Source organism: Excalfactoria chinensis, chromosome 1 (genome assembly GCF_039878825.1).
Source record: "Excalfactoria chinensis isolate bCotChi1 chromosome 1, bCotChi1.hap2, whole genome shotgun sequence".
Taxonomy (NCBI): Eukaryota; Metazoa; Chordata; class Aves; order Galliformes; family Phasianidae; genus Excalfactoria; species Excalfactoria chinensis.
The window spans coordinates 117,426,750-117,442,570 of record NC_092825.1 but is presented as its reverse complement, the minus strand read 5'-3'; the positions used below and the strand labels follow the sequence as shown (position 1 = coordinate 117,442,570).

Sequence of the window (15,821 nt, the reverse complement as noted above, 5' to 3'; positions counted from 1 at the left end):
AAACAGCCATTAGATTTTAGAAAATAAGAACAGTGACTGAACAGTACAAAAAATTAAGGCAAACTATAAAAACTTCAACTCATTATGCCTTAGTCATATAATAGATTAAGCTTACTGATTTATGTCAGTTGACTCTGCAATGCTGGCACAGAAAACGCAGGCAGCACAAGCTCTTTACCACTGCAAAGGTTAGCAGATATTTCTGGGAGCAGATGCATGAGGAACAGGGCAAAAGAGAAGTTACAGTCAGTTTTGATATTTCTTTATAGAAGCCCACCATTAGGAAGCCAAAATAAGAAGGAAAGTTAACCTGCAAGTATCGTACTTATAGATTATTTTGTGCATTTGCTATTAACTGCTGAAAGACAGGCTACACTATTTGCCTGAAGAACTGTGAAAGAGCCATAGGCATCTTCTACCCCAAATGAGAACACTGTACTTCAGGACAAAAAGAAGAGAGAGACTTCTGGCATGATATTCTACCAGGGGGCTGGTAAAATTCACAGCATTGTCTGCAGTAAGTGTCCTGTAACAACCCAGTGTATTAGGAGCTCCTTTAGAAGAGTGCTTAAGTCCAGAGCTAAGACAGTGAATTTCACAGAGCATCTTTTGTAGGAGCTAAAGGAGTTGTTTTTGGAAGCTGGTAACATTCTCTGTAGGCTACTGATTTTTACAATCATTTTTAACTATGCATCTGTCAATAAGAGACTCAAAATTGATTCAGTTATTATGAAGAGCAATGTGATTAAACAACGTCAGCAGAGATCTAGGACCCAATTTCTCGAATCCCTTATTGCCTATTTCACTGGAGAACCATAAAACAAAATTACTACAGAGTCACAATACAGTTTCTTAACATTACTGTAAATGTCTGTGTTTATTTAATATTCAGAAACATGATGGATCCCCACTGGATAAACTCATCAGATATGGAGCATAACACTGAACAGGCTCTGAAAGCTGGCAGCTCCTCCTCCTCACTCCTGCAAAGCCTCAGGTAGGATTGGTCTATACCACTTGAGAGCACAGTTAGAAATACAGATATATTTATGTATACATGTGAATGTTAACATACAGATATATGTATAAGTATGCATATTAGATGGGGCAACAAGCTTTCGAGATTAAAGATATTTACATTACAGTTTTCACATTTCCTCTGCCATGAGTATCTACATTTAGAAACCACAACCATTCACATAAAAATCCCACAGCTGTTGCATTTGGAAAAACATTTCTAGAACATCATGTTAATGTTACAATTCTACAGAGAGCGTTTGTCATCTCTCCTAATATTTAGCTATAAAAGTTTTCATTGGAAAACTTTATTAAAACTCAAGGATTGTGTACTCTTCAAAACTGCTTAGTTATTTATAAAAGACATTTGCATACAAGCGGTGATGACATTTGTTACGTGTTCTGGTGTTACACTGTTTTGACCTCTTTCCTCATGACATTGTAAGATGCTTTATCACACAGGCTTGTTGCTGAGAGCTGGAATGGGACTTCGCGTGCACTTATTTTCTGCGTGGCCCTGAGAACTGGATATTTAAATATCAGATTAAGTATCAAAGAAAAAGAGGAAAAAAAAAAAAGTGTTCCACTCCAAGAGCAAAAAGAAAAAATGATGAATCTTAATCTTACTAATCTTCCTGGCACTCAGGAGATGAACATTTGTTTCACTTCCCTTATTTATAGTATACTGAAATACAGTCACTTTAAAAGTGACACCTGTCAGAATATTCACAAACTCATACAAAATATTACTTCGACAAAAACACACTGCCATTATGGGCTAAAGGATTAAAACAGAGCAGCCCCACATCATGTCATTACTCAATGAGTTGCAAAACCACAAAGGAATGATGCTGTTTATCTTAAGCAAATGTGAGTAAAAGCCTGACACAAAACTAGGTTGTTATTTGTTTTCTGTAAGATACACTGTGCAGGGAGGGCTTGGGTTGATCTTTGTCAGCAGATGTCCAGCAGGGAAAATATCCACTCTGTGGATGTCTATGCTTACCCTCTGCTGCCCACACAGCTTTGCTCCCAGTTCTCTGCATGGCACTCCTCCAAATGGGAATATCACAAAGAAAGCATAAGAGATACTCCTCTTGGCATTGGAAAAACCATCTCAGGATGAGAGGCAACAATACCAGCCATGTTTGCTAGGTACTGACAATATCTTGGCCCCTTGTTGCTACTATGAAGGTAAGTGGACTGATTTTTCTGCTAATCTGCATCTAAAGTTTCTTCATTCATGAATTCTATCTTCACATTAGAAAGCAAAAGGTTGTAAATACTACTTACATCTCTAATATTTACCTTTCTACTTATCTCTTTAGTGGCTGTGTAATATCTCTTTTGCAGTGCACTTTACAGTAAAGAGGAAGTTCTCAGAATTGGTTAGTGAGGTGCTGGCACAGCTGCCCAGAGAAGCTGTGATGCCCCATCTCTGGAGGCACTCAAGGCCAGGTTGGATGGGGGCCCTGGATAACTAAGCTGGTGGGGGGCAGCCCTGCCTACAGCAGGGGCTGGGGCTAGGTGGGCTTTGAGGTCCCTTCCAACCGAAACCATTCAGTATCATAATTGCGCAGTATGCCTTTTCTCAAAATATCTTAAGTTTATAGATACCTTGAACATTCCTTTTGGGATAGGAAAATGCTTGTTTTCTAGCATTATAAGGCTGTCTTTATAGTAGTTTGATTATCTCTATTCCTAGTCCAAGTTAGTCAGCTCAGAAGCATCCTTAGTCTATGTTCATTAACAGAGCTCCATTGAAGCTAAGGTAGCTTGTATGAGATGATATTGTTTTGTTTTTGTTTTGTTTCCTTTTGGGGTCTGATTTAATAAATTGTAAGCAGAAAGACTTGTAAGCCAGAAACATGATCTCAGACTACGCAAGATCCCCAGAGCTTCTCAGCTGAGTCTTCAGTGACACTAATACAGGTTGTTGGCTTCAGCTCCTTCTACCTCAAAATGGTGGCAAAACAAGTCAGTTGCATCACAGGAATACAGATAAGGTAAATTAACATTTTTGAAGGATTGTAAGGTTGCAAAATGCCATAGCAATGCAAAACTGTATGTATTGTAGAATCACAGAATGGCCTGGGTTGAAAAGGACCAAAATGATCATCCAGTTTCAACCTCCCTGCTATGTGCAGGGTCACCAGCCACCAGGCCTTCTCCAAGCTAAACAAGCCCAGCTCCCTCAACCTTTCCTCATAGGAGAGGTGCTCCAACCCTCTGATCATCTTAGTGGCCCTCCTCTGGATCTACTTTAATTGCTCCACGTCCTTCCTGTACTGGGTGCCCCAGGCCTGGACGCAGTACTGCAGATGGGGCCTCACAAGTGCTGAGCAGAGGGGGACAATCACCTCCCTCTCCCTGTTGGCCACCCCTCTTGTAATGCAGCCCAGAACACAGTTGGCCTTCCAGACTGCGAGCGCACACTGCCAGCTCATGTCCAGCTTCTTGTCCACCAGGACCCCCAAGTCCCTCTCCACAGGGCTGCTCTCAAGTATTTATATTTGTTAATGACCTATAATTGACCTATAATTTTGTAGGACCTACAGCAGGGTCCTACAAAATATTTCTGAGCGTATGGACAGGCCACATTACCTTTGTCAAGAACAGACCCCTAACACAGTCTTTTCTTTCGGCTAGAACATTATAAGAGCAGCTACTACCAGTTAGCTTTTTCTTACACATGCCTTTCTAATGAATAGATTTCATTTTAATTTATTTTTGTAGCAATCAGCTATAAGTAGTCATAATACACAACAGCAAGCTTTCAAGCTTTTCTGACAGGTTCCAAATTTTATTCAAATAAATATTCAGGAAAACTTCAAATACTCCAGAAAAGATCATATGATATGATCATATGATCATATGATTAAAGATCATATTACTCCTCTACAATTAGAGTAACTTTTACTTGATGCAGTTACTTCAAAACACAGCAACTCCTGTCCTATTTGTATATAAAGCCAAAACTCGAAAGGACTTTAACAAAAGAGCAGTTAATGCACTGTAACTTCACGAAACTTGGAAGAACATTATTTCCTGCAACGCTCCACAGTTCCAAGCATATGTTTTTGTTGTGATATTATCCTTCCTCACATCTTTTTTTAACCCTGAATTATTATAGTCATTTAGAAGAAGTGTAAATAGAAGGATGGGAAAAAGAATCAAAAAATACAGGAGGAAGCGAGTGTGCTTCTCTGACAGAGCCTAGGGCTATCTAGCTGGAATGGCCTTAGAGGACTTCATAACAGCATAAAAACTTAAAGCTGTTTATTAATCCAGCTTTATTCTCAGATAAGGTGGCTGGAAATCACACAGCCGTGACCAGATCCAAGCAAGGCTTCCTGTCCATCTTCCCATGAGGGTGATAACAATGAGTCAGACCATAACAAGTCAGTGTCGCAAGAACCATCCTTCTTCAGAGGGACAGGCGGCCTCAAGAGTAGACTCTGAAGATACCAAGTTGAAAAGGAACAGATCTGAGCCCTGAGCTGGGAGTTTCGCTGTAGTGCTGTGCCAAACATGACATCATTCTTGAACTACAAACAAAAGCTAATAATAGTATCTGATCTTAATTTGGAAAACAGAATTTACTTTTCATTATTTGGAGTCTTACCAAATTTGAAAGATCCATGTAGCCACCCCAGGAGAACATCCATACACCCCTCTAGCTGCCACCAAAACAGGTTACGTACTGCTGATAGAAGCCATTAACTGCTCTGCAGCTGGTGAAGCATCCCAGAAACATTGAAAAGTCTCTAACTATTAATTAGCAAATGAAAGAAGTCCATCCATCAGTGGGGGAGTGGGGAGGGATCACCACTTGGTCATGTTCCAGCATTTTTAATTTCAGTCCTGTGTTATCTGTGGTAGAAAATTAAATCCTTACAGAGTTTTCACAAAACTCTACCAACAAAGAAGTCACTGGGTGATCTCCTTGCCTTTTAGAAGAAAACTGAACTGAGCTGGAAGACCTTCAAAGGATATCAGAGCTTAAATAGATCAGCTGAGATCTATTTAAGATGGTTCTCAAAGGAAAAAAAAATGCATTGAGAAGTCCACTGAACAAGTGCTGAGGCCACAAGGCTGACTCTAACAGTATTCCTCTGGTTTCAATACATTGCTTCCAACCAACACCAACTTATACACCAAGAGGTACCAAGTGTAATAATCCTCCTGAACTACTTTACCTCTATGGAATAAGATCGTGTTCATCAAAAGCTACCAGGAATCAAATAACCCTCAGCATTGTAATCATGGTCTCACACATTTAGTTTGCAGAAAGTATTTAGGTAGGTCAGATCTGAGGACTACGGTTTATCTCAACACAACAGATGACTGGGTGTGTTGTTTGTTAATATACAGATGGTAACAAATGTACAGAAGAAATAAGTAAAGGAAAACTCACCAGTGGTGGTGCCTTAGCCAAAGAAGCTGGGGCAGTCCTCACTGGAGAACAATCTCCAAGAGATGCTGCCTCAGTGGGAGTCAGCCCTTAAATGAGGTCTCAGAGGGGATGGAGTCGAGCTCCACCCCTTCCGGGAGCACAGCTACATCACTCTCACTTGTGCCCCCACAGCTGACCCCATACTTGCCTCAGCTGATTAATCAGAGGTTCAGGCTGTGATTACCAATGTCCCATACACTGGGATTTTAAATATCTTCAAGCAATCCCAGCATTATGTAATGAAAACCATTCTAATATCAAGACTGACCCACCGTTTCAGTCTAAATGTTGGTATTTTAAGTTTACATCATTTAAAGGTTCGCAACTGAGGACCTCACTTGCAATGAAGCAGCACACCTTTTAGGTGACGATGTCCCCACAATTCTGGCTGAGAGCTGTTTCATCCTACAGCATAACCAGCCGGCGCGACAAGCTGAGAAAGTCACCTTGGATCACTTTCATTTTGTTTTGGATGGGAGGCCTTTCAAATTCCCCCTAAACATAAAAAGAATCATGATTTTCAATGCCTGAAGGCTGCTCTACCTTTTATCCTTTCCTTCAGCTCAAGTCACAGATTCAGCCTGTGGGCCTGTGCTTTAATTTGAACCAAGCACTGAATACTTCAAGTATTCAGTGTATACAGGGAGTATATGTGACTCTGGCCAAGCACCCTCAAGGGAAATGGAGCCAGGGAGGCAGGAGAGAGCAGGAGCTTCTTCCCTCCTGAGCCAGTAGGGAGTGGAATACCCCAGCAGCCAGACACCTACAATTCATCACTTCACCCTGACAGCTTTACAGAGCAGGCTGCTAAAGAGCTAACTGGCCTTAAAATCTACCTGAAAGGCTGGAGCGGGAGAATTTGCTTTAAGTGTCCCCTTAGTACAATGCTTTTGTGATTTTAACTTGCTGAGTGGTTCCATTCCATTCCTGTAAATCTGTGTTTTCAGGAAACATGCTTTTATCATTAAATCTTCCCAGCGATAAAGCTGACTCAGAGTAATATGACACACACTAAAGCCTCTTTCTTTCAGGGTTTTGAACCCATCTTTCCAGGGTAAAGTGGTCACTCACTTTGTTTCTAGTTCAAAGCCCTCACAAAAGCCTCCCAGCAACATCCCACAGGGGTGCAAGGGTCTGGCTGCAGCTAAAAGCTTTCTGCAAAGGCAGCTCACCCTCTCTGAGGAGCATGAAGACAGTGGTAAAACATTCCCCAGTTTGTGTAGCAAAGGGAATCTTACTGATGCTCAGTCCTCTGAAAGGAAAAGAAGGCAGGTGAGCATCTTTATGCACCTAAATAACAGGTACCACCTCACTGCTTCATTAAGGCAGGTGGAGTGGGGCTGCACCTCAGGGCCTGTACGCCCAAAAGCCACCACCCAAGGGGAGCCAGGAGCAGCTACAGGTTAAACTGAAACACATATATACAAGTGCTGTGATAAAAGTAATGCCTCCTTGTTTATTACATCAGCCCACAATGTCAGAGGCTGATGTTTGCGTTCATCCACACTTTTTGAATGTTCCTGGAGACCAAACAGTGGATGTGAGCACAGGGTGGGTGGTGTGTTTCAGCTGTGGTGACAGCAATGTTAGAGACGAGCCATGTCCCAAACTGTTCATGCACAGCTGTTTCAACACAAAATGAAGAGATCTCAATCAGCTCTTCTACACTGGTTGGCTAATGGTGGTGACTATGTTTAAAAATAGTTTTGTAGCTGAGAATACGCTCTATCAAGTAGTGTTATTGTGCTTTTTCTATCCACTGTAGTTTCCATAGAAATCAATAGGAGGCATTACTTTTGGAGCAAGCTGCTTGTATGCATACTACACAGATACCTATATGTATACATGTGTATATGCACTCTACACATTTATGTATTTTATTCTCTTCTTAATCAGTTGGAGAGGAGCAAGCTTAGCCCCTCTATGCTGCTCGCCTTTGTGTGAATGCTGTATCCTCTGTCCATCACTAGTTATGCACAGATATGCAATTTAACCTACATAGCACACGCACACCTATCAGGCAGCAGCCTCACCCCAGTCGTTATGTTCTGCCCTCCTAACCCTGCTGACTCTCTTCAAATGCTAACGTATCTTTAGAATGTTCTTACAAATCACGAGTACAGCTTAAAATGTAAAGAGCTGTTGGAAAGCATCAAACAGTCCTCCTGAGGACTGCATCACCAGATACCAGACTTAACCATAACATGCTTTTCTGCAGCTCTGCATGATATCCATGGACCCAGCTGACAAAGCCTGATGACTGCAGGAGGCTTTAAATGCCTTTACACTGCAATCTGCAATCCAAAAAGCTACTTACTTCATAACATCTAAAATGCTTACAGTCCCTTTTTTCAGCATCTGAAAGCGAGCAAAGACTCATCCTTCTTTCATTGATGCATTCTTGTAACAAACAGCTTTACCGCCCTGATCGCGTTATATCCAAACGTTGTTAAAAAGTAATAGATAAAGCAGGGAACGGAACAAATTCCAGGTTTTAAAGAAATCTATATATAGAGAACCAGGAAAAGTTCAGAAGTTCATCCTTATCAACAAAATACTACAAGCATGAGAAAATTGTTTCCTGTTCTGAGAAATCATTTCAGCTGTGGAGTACAATGAAGACACAGCACAGGCAATTAAAAACACAAAGACAATTTACTCACTGGCTCAAAAGGGACTGGAAAAAAAAAAATCAATGTGAGGAAACAGCCTCCAGTCCCAAGATCCTGAAAGTGAACTGCACTTTAGAAATCAGAGGTTCTTGTTAAGTATATAGGAAGCTCCTTTCACTGCAGTATAAAAATAGAAAGCCTCAAAATAGAAAAAAAGAACAAATTCTCCTCTGTAGGTCCGGCCTGAAAAAGTGGTAAGCTTTGGTTCTAAATGTTTACCACTGATTCACAGATGAAATAAACTGTACTTTGGGAGCCAGAGTCATCTTTGAACGGGGGAATGCTGAGATCATGCTCCTTTCTTGTGGGAATGGGCTCTTTGGTCCAGCTCCTCAGAAAGGGTTTGACACAAAGTTCACTGAAGTCAGCATCTCTCCCTTATGTCAGACCCTGAGGATTGTGCAAAGTGGTTTTCATCAACAGAGCAGCAACTCCATGACCAGGCAGGACAGAGCTAATGAGGGCAGCGTCAGTCTAACACAGCCCTGCACACTTAAAAAATAAATTCAAATGTAAGTCAGGGATACACAGTTAGGAGAAAGAGCCCAACTCTGTGTGACTGAAGACCTACACCTGCCATATAGGCTTACCACTTGCTGTCTTGCTCTATCTTTGGCTGCTTCTTAACATTGGGGGGCGAGGGGGGAAAGAAAACAAAACCTTCTGTTCTTCCTTGGACCATGCTCAGCATGAGGGGACCCCTTTATAGACAGGTGACAGCTCTCCAACATCCTGTTAGAGAGGACTGAAAGCTACTCAAGTTGCTGTGAGGAGCATGCTGCTCCCCACATGGTGGTATCAGGCTGCATCACGTGTCTATCACAGAACCAGAGGGGTCAGAAGGGACTTCTGGAGATTGAGTCTCACCCCCTGCTAAAGCAGGTTCCCTACAGCAGGCCACACAGGAAAGCATCCTGGTGGGTTTCGTATGTCCCCTGAGAACGAGACACCACAGCCTCTCTGAGCAGCCTGTTCAGTGCTGTCACTCTCACAGCAGAGATTTCTTCCTCATGTTCCGATGGAACTTCCTGCGCTCCAGTTGGTACACGCTGCTCCCAGTTCTGTAGCTGGCCACCTCAGCGTTCACATCGAGGTTGGCTCCCAGTACAAACTTCCAGTAGTCTAGCTCAGGAGGTAGAAATTCATTAAGATAGCTTTTCACCATGTATGGTTTGTGTTTTCTTGTTTACATTACACTCTGCCTTCAACAGGGCCAAGGAGAGTCAATTAAACGCACTGTTCTTAAAAGACAGAGCTATGAACGGGTTTCCAACACTAACAGAATGACTTGTATCCAAAATAAAACTGTTAAATGAAATTAGGAAAAAATACTTCACATTCATAGCAGCGGCGTAACTATTGACAGTGGCTTAAATGCCCTGTTCCACATTATGAAAAATGAGCTTAGAACCTCCGGTGCACAACCCTACCTCTATGAAAAGTCTCATTTGCCACCCTAAGTGGGACAAACAAGCATATGCAAACTACATCTACCATACTTCGGTTATTTTTAATCCTAAGAAAAATGCAAAGTTAAGGTCTTTCAAGTCAAGGGCAAAGTGCTGACTTCTGAAGCAATAACTGTGCCTGTGTTTTCACGTGGCATGGGACGGGAGAGGACTGTGGACACACCAGCACACATCCATCACTTGCTCTTTTATGTCGCATCACTTCAAAGTGTTGGGCACCGCTGCTTTATCCTGTTATGGATACATTCATCAGTGCCAACCAGAAGCTCAACAGCAAGGGAGAAAACACATCTGTTTCCTAGAAAAGCTTTGAATAAACCCCCAAATTCTATGTTTTCCCTGGGGTAAAGGAGCAGTAAGTTCATGAGAAGTCCCCAAACGTGCCTCATGCCTTTATAGGACAGGAAATGTGCTTAGATACAAATGCTGACTCTCTTGTACACTCAGTCCAATGTTTCAGGTCATGTAACAGGCATCTCGCAGCTTAGTACTACACTCATTTTCACAGGACAAACCGCAGCAATACTTCTTAACCACAATTAATCCCATCCAAATGGGAATGTAATCTGTTTGAATAAATAAAAAGTAAAAAAGAAGAGCAAAGCCAAAGAATAATGAGCTTTTCTCAGGGCGCTGTGTCACGGCTAGCTGAATATCTAAAATTGTGGTTGCATCATTTATACTGCATACTCTAAAGAAGACAAACTATGCCTTGTAAGACAACACATATGGATATGTGTTGGGCAGAACTGATTTTCTGCTGGTTAGAGAGTTCTTTCTGAAGTTACTGCATGTTGATTACTTCTGTAATTGCATTCACACAGATACACACACTCCCATTATGAGTTTTTCCATCTTCTGTGACGTTACCCGGAGTCGGAGGCAGAACAACTGACTGTGTGGCACACAGCCTGACTTCTAGAGTAACAAGCATTACCTTTCAGTGATGTTCAAGTACTACATTTCTTCATGTTTTTTACAGTATCACTCAGGTTTTTTAAATGGCTGTAGCGGAACACACAGCGATACAACCACAACCGCTTAGTGATGGTTGGAGTATCTCTAGTTTTCAAATAACTAAACTTTTAATAGGTTGGAAAGGTACTGAGATGCCTCCCAATACATCTTACAACAGATCTCTGCGCAGCATCCAAACTCCTTGCTTGATGGACTCACCTTATACACCAGCATCTCCTCAGCTGCTTTGGAGGAAGCTTCCCTAACCCTGGGACTTCAATCCTTTACTGCACGTTTTATTGCCCTTTTTTCACCCTCCCTGTGAATACCAGTAAACTTGCTTGTATAACTGTTCATGCCTTCTCAGAAGAAGTTAAGTGGGAACACATGCATTTTTACTATTCTCCGTTCTGTCACAAGAATCTAAATAGCCTGAGGGAAACTGTCCACAGCATTATCAGAATCACTTGTTTGCAGCTTGGCAAAGTTCACGCACTGGCAAGTTCTGGAGCTAACAGCACAATCTGGAAAGCAGTTCTTACCTCTGCACATTTGGGAGAGGAATAGAGCCTCCCTTTCTGTTCAGCTGCAATAAGGACACTGAGCAATAATATAAACCTGTTAGTGCTGCTGCAATCTATACAGGCCTCCAAATACGCCTGCAACCAAAGCCTCTTTCAAGTACAGCTGGGTTAAATAAACAAAGGCCGATCACGACTGCTATAAGCAGCAGTACTCAGCTGAGTTCAGTTGTTGCCTATCCAAAGATCTTGCTGGATGAATATTCAAACAATGCATTCAGCCTCACGACCTTGGACTCCGTTAAAGAAAATTCCACGAGACCTCTGAGGTCTGATCCTCCATGACCTCCCTGGGAAGGGAATGTAGAGATTGATGACCCAAAGGCATAATGCAACAGCCTAGAGGAAAACAGAAACAGCAGTGAAGAAGAGCTGCAGAAAAGGTAAATAACTGCAAATGGCAATAAAACTTTGACGGATATCACAACCACGGCAGGGACAGGGGAGGAGGAGAAGAATATACAATCATAGTATCAAATGACAACACATAATATGCCAGAGGAAAATTTTATTGAAAAGGGACGCCCAAACTGCAGGCACACAGTGAAATGCTGCTGCTGCAGCTGCATAGGGACAGAGCTATACCACAAAGCAGGGCAAGAGGCTACAATATTGCTACAAAACTGCCTGCTCAGAAGGGCTGCGATGCTTAACACGTTTATTATGTAGAAGAATGAAATACTAAAAAGACATTCCTTTTTTAATAACCAAAAGCACAAACTGTGCAAAGATCCTGCCTGAAACAAAGAAGATCTTCTTTTTATTCTTTTTGAGTACCAGTGCTTACCTTGGCCCTTGACAGCACTAAATCAAGAGGGGAAAATTCTCCTTCATTTTCAGGACCTCTTGCTCTCGAGCACAGGAACGCTGAGTTCAGTGACATGCATCCTCCTCAGTGCACAAAGCATGGCTGCACAAACACCCAGGCAGTAGCTGTGCCACATAGCCTGCTGCAGCCTTGGCCTTGCACTTCACTAAGCACAGAGTTAAACCACAAACCTAAGGTAGAAACCTCCATATCTCCTGCCCCAATGAGCTGGGAGCACCACCTTCAGAAATACGCTCAGGAGAGACCCGTGAGCTGCAGCCAAGTGCGCAGAGCTGGGTGTGAGTGGAGAGTGGGGATCTTATTTGGTGGATGAAATGGGGATCCCAGACCACGCTTTTTGCCTCAGAAACTTCCCATTCCTGCCTCTTCTTTGCTTCCTCTGTGTCTGACCCAGATCTGAGCACACAAGCGTTTCACTGCCTCAGAGTACAAGCGTGTCTAACAATATAGTTCATCTAATCATAGAATGGCCTGGGTTGAAAAGGACCACATCTAGTTTCAACCGCCCTGCTATGTGCAGGGTCACCAACCACCAGCCCAGGCTGCCCAGAGCCGCATCCAGCCTGGCCTTGAATGCCTCCAGGGATGGGGCATCCACAACCTCCTTGGGCAACCTGTTCCAGTGTGTCACCACACTGAGTGAAATATTTCCTCCTCATATCTAACCTAAACCTCCCCTGTCTCAGTTTAAAACCATTCCCCCTTGTCCTATCACTATCCATCCTCGTAAACAGCCAGTCCCCCTCCTGTTTATACGCTCCTTTCAAATACTGGAAGGCCACAATGAGGTCTCTCCAGAACCTTCTCTTTTCCAAGCTAAACAGTCCCAGTTCCCTCAACGTTTCCTCATAGGAGAGGTGCTCCAGCCCTCCATATGTGAAAATTCTTACTTATCATCGAAGGTTTCATGCTGTATTGAAAGAATTAAAATTAATCAGTGCACATCTGCTGATTAAGTTTACAAGAAAGCCACACCACTAAACTTGAGAACAAACTACTAAGAACCTGAAGGATACACAGTGATAAGCCAGCAAAGTAGCTTGCTTGATCACAAACTATTTCGCTGTTAATGAAGCTGCAGGTAGAAAACACAGTTTGCTTTTAAGCATCCAGCTTATGTAACGTAGACCAAACACACAGCAGCATGTCCTGCAGTTGAATTTTCTCAGAAAGAAATTCAGTTCATGTGTTCCACAACTGCTCCACGATACAAACTGAAGCTCAACAAGTGCAGACAATCAAAGTTCTTTCCAAACATACAGTCCTGATCCTAATTATGATGCAAACTTTAATGCACAGTGTTAACTGATTATCTGACGGTTCCTTTAATTTAAAGAGTGAAATGTGGTTTCACTCACTTTTCAGAGCTTCTCATAAACATAATGCTGTGCTATTAAGCAACTTAGTAACACTGATGTGAATTCTGCCTCTTTAACTGAATTCCAGAAAGACATCACCACAAGTGAAATATGTGTTTATTTAGCACATAGTCATAACTCACCATTGCACATATACTCTTTGCTAGAATTGTCTCAGGCTGAACAGCAAAGGAAGAACCAAATTAAGGATAATATTATGCTGCCATTGACACTCAACACGAGAAATAGCTATCAATCAATACCAATCAATCTTGCAATGATACTATGAAATATTATCCAAAATAATTAGTAAGCGAAGAACTTGATTAAGTACGGCCTTAAAAAAATCAGTGATTAAAATAACTTTAGCTAATGACTCCTATCTAAAAACCCAAACACAGATTTAAAAGGCTGCTGGCAAAGAAAACTGAAGATTCAGACAAGGAGCAGGCAAATAGCACTAACTGCTATATGCAGTACATGCCATCCCTAGAATCAGAGAATCACCAAGGTTGGAAAAGACCTCCAAGATCATCCAGTCCAATCATCCGCCTACCACCAAGATTTCCTCACTAAACCACGTTTCTCAGTATAACATCTGAATGTTTCTTGCACACCTCCAGGGATGGTGACTCAGCCATCTCCCTGGGCAGCCTGTTCCAGCACCTGGAACACTGCCCTGAAACGAACAACAACAACAAAAAAACCCAGATGCTAAAGCATCCAAGCACAAACCACAAATGAATGCACTAGCTCTTTCTAGTTTAATGCAATTTACTCTTAAGGAAATGCTGACTGCTATTCACACCTTTCTGTACATGTATATAAACTATATAGGTTTGGCAGTTTTCCCAGTGACTTCCACAGCTAAAGGGCATTTTGCTTGTCTGAATACCCCCAGCATATGTCTGCAACTACATTTATTTTAGCAATGTCATGAAGCAAAGCTTGGATGTTTACCTACTTATTACAGACAAACAAAAAAGGCCAAAAGCCTTTTGTTTGCCGAAAGCCCTCAAAGAAGGCAGCTAGATATCTTCTGCTGGTCTGCTCCTTACTCCATAAGGCTGTTTCGGTGCAGGGTTATATCACCCTAAAGAAGTGAAACCCCTTCTGGAGAGTCATGAGTGAAAGCATTTTCACAAAGATAGCCAAGGCTCCAAAAGCCACCTGGGGACCCCTAGAAGACTGCGGATGGAGAAGAGTCAAGTACATTTCACCCAGCATTGTAATTAGTCCAGCAATTAGAAGGCATTTTGAGTCATCTCATTGGAGCAAAAACAAGATATGAAAGACACGAGAGCCCATGTTTATGCAGATTCTGCTGAGGGAGGTGGAATTTCAGTCATTTCATTTGCAACTTGCCTTTAACAAAGCCAAACAAAACAACAACAAATGACTGCAGTAACTCCACATTTCCACACATATACAGAAATGTAACAAAAGTAATTGTTATTTTTTCAACAATTCCCAGAACTTTAACATACTGATGAACCAGATAAAAGAATAACAACACAGAAGCCTTCTCTTACATTTGGCACTTGGCAACTGCAATGCCATATAACAAGCCACTTTACAGGAACATGACATTTGTGAACGTTGTATGTAAACTTTTGATGCTAGATTTGCTTGTATAACTGACCGTAAAGTCAGGTGGGAAGCAGCCATTCATTTCCCTAAGTTTCGGTAGCACAACACGCTGTTTGTGTTGGGTTTTTTTTTGCAACTCTAAACATAAGAATATTCCTCCTTGAACAGATACACAATTATGTGCCAAAATGAAAAGCACCCGCAAAAGTCATATGGAAACCAGTTATATGATACTTTCCTCAGCTCAATGAGCTCCCCAGTATGGAGTTTCACTCTATTGGAGCTCACTGAGCTGAAGATTTAGATTAGCAGAGCTCCTCTGCATCTTTAGGTCCCACGGACTCTTATCCCTATCCAGCAATTTCCACCAAGCCTGTTCTTGCCATTCCTTTACTTCTCTACTTTTACACAAAGGGAAAGCAGATCTAGATAAAAGAAGCAAGATTCACTGTATTCACATTGCTTAGGGGGCTCCACAGCACGCCCCTGTCCATAAATTATATCAAGATGCACCATGCACATGTTGCAGTTCACTGGTCAATATTTGGAGAAGAGCAGATGGCGGCCAAAGCTCTTTTTCCATACGCTAGAACAGCACTGGAAAGAAAGATCTGAAGCTGATTTACTAAACACAAGTTTAAAGAGGACTTTGGAAGAAAATATTATGAATGTTACGCTCTAGAGCTTCCTCAGATGTGAGGCCAATAATGGATCTTTATTTTTGTTATGTTTTCACACGTAGCATTCAGCCTGCCAAAGCCAAATGCGGGAAACATTTTGTCCTTCATTTGGAACACACACTAATTATTCATGCGCAAAACAACGTGTGCACTTATGAAAAAAATCTTCATGATTTTATATCAAGGTAATTCTTTTAAATCTTACCATTTTA

At 41.9% G+C, this 15,821-nt stretch overlaps 1 protein-coding gene across 1 annotated transcript in view; it reads right to left on the bottom strand.

Moving 5' to 3' along the window:
* Positions 1 to 15,821, bottom strand: part of ARHGAP6 (Rho GTPase activating protein 6) — a 291,817-nt gene that overhangs the window by 261,757 nt on the left and 14,239 nt on the right. The window lies entirely within an intron of this gene.